The sequence below is a fragment of the Oryctolagus cuniculus genome, chromosome X (assembly GCF_964237555.1).
Source record: "Oryctolagus cuniculus chromosome X, mOryCun1.1, whole genome shotgun sequence".
Lineage (NCBI taxonomy): Eukaryota > Metazoa > Chordata > Mammalia > Lagomorpha > Leporidae > Oryctolagus > Oryctolagus cuniculus.
In genome coordinates, this window is record NC_091453.1 from 10360173 (window position 1) to 10360998 (window position 826).

General features: G+C 40.6%; 1 non-coding gene across 1 annotated transcript; it reads right to left on the bottom strand.

Moving 5' to 3' along the window:
* Nucleotides 1–214: 214 nt before the first annotated feature.
* Nucleotides 215–318, bottom strand: LOC127485026 (U6 spliceosomal RNA). Its single transcript, XR_007912230.1, has one exon. It is a non-coding gene; the product is annotated as a U6 spliceosomal RNA (small nuclear RNA).
* Nucleotides 319–826: the final 508 nt, after the last annotated feature.

The following is an 826-nucleotide window of genomic DNA, read 5'->3' on the forward strand; positions in this document are numbered from 1 at the left end:
GCATTTAGTGGACAGGAGCCAAGAATGTCACATGTTCTTCAATGCATGTGACCTTCCTGCGAGAAGAACTTTCCTACATCTTACATAATTTTTATATACCCCCGAGATAGTCATGTTTATTAATAACCTATTTATAATTATCTAAATTATCTAAAACCTAACCTGGCTTTATATGTAAACTTAAAGTCCTCTTTTTTCCTTTTCTAACATTTTTAAACATGTAGTGCTTTCACAAATTTGCACATCATTCTAGTGTGGGTGCCATGCTTATCCTCTTTGTCTAATTCCAATTTTAGCATATTACTGCTGAAGCAAGCATAACTCAGAGTATTTTTTGCACATTTTCATATACATGGAATTTTCCAGGAACGGAACTACTGTGTAAATTGAAAGGAGTGTGTGCTGTTTTGTTTGGAACTTTACCAAGACTGGCTTGATGTTTTAGAAAAGCACACCAGTGACATCAATGCCATTTATGGGCTGTGCTGGATATCTTCCATTTGCCCTTCCAGACTCCCTCCACCCTTCTCTACCTGCTCTGTGCCCCAGAAAGGAATCGTGCCAACAGGTTTTCTTGCCCTCCAGCTTGTGGGTGGGTCCACTCAAAGGGAAACAAGGACAGGAGAGCTAGAAGGTGGAAGGAGACAGGTTTGCCAGTGAAAATGCCCATGGAGAGTGAGGGTGAATGTTCACAGCACTATTGCCATAGAAAATGAAAATGCTATATGTGAGTTTGGGACCACGCTGTTTGGAAGGCACAAGTAAACCTAAGAAGTGCCTAATACTCCCATGGCATGCCTTTCTACTGGTTTCTTTTCGTTTAACC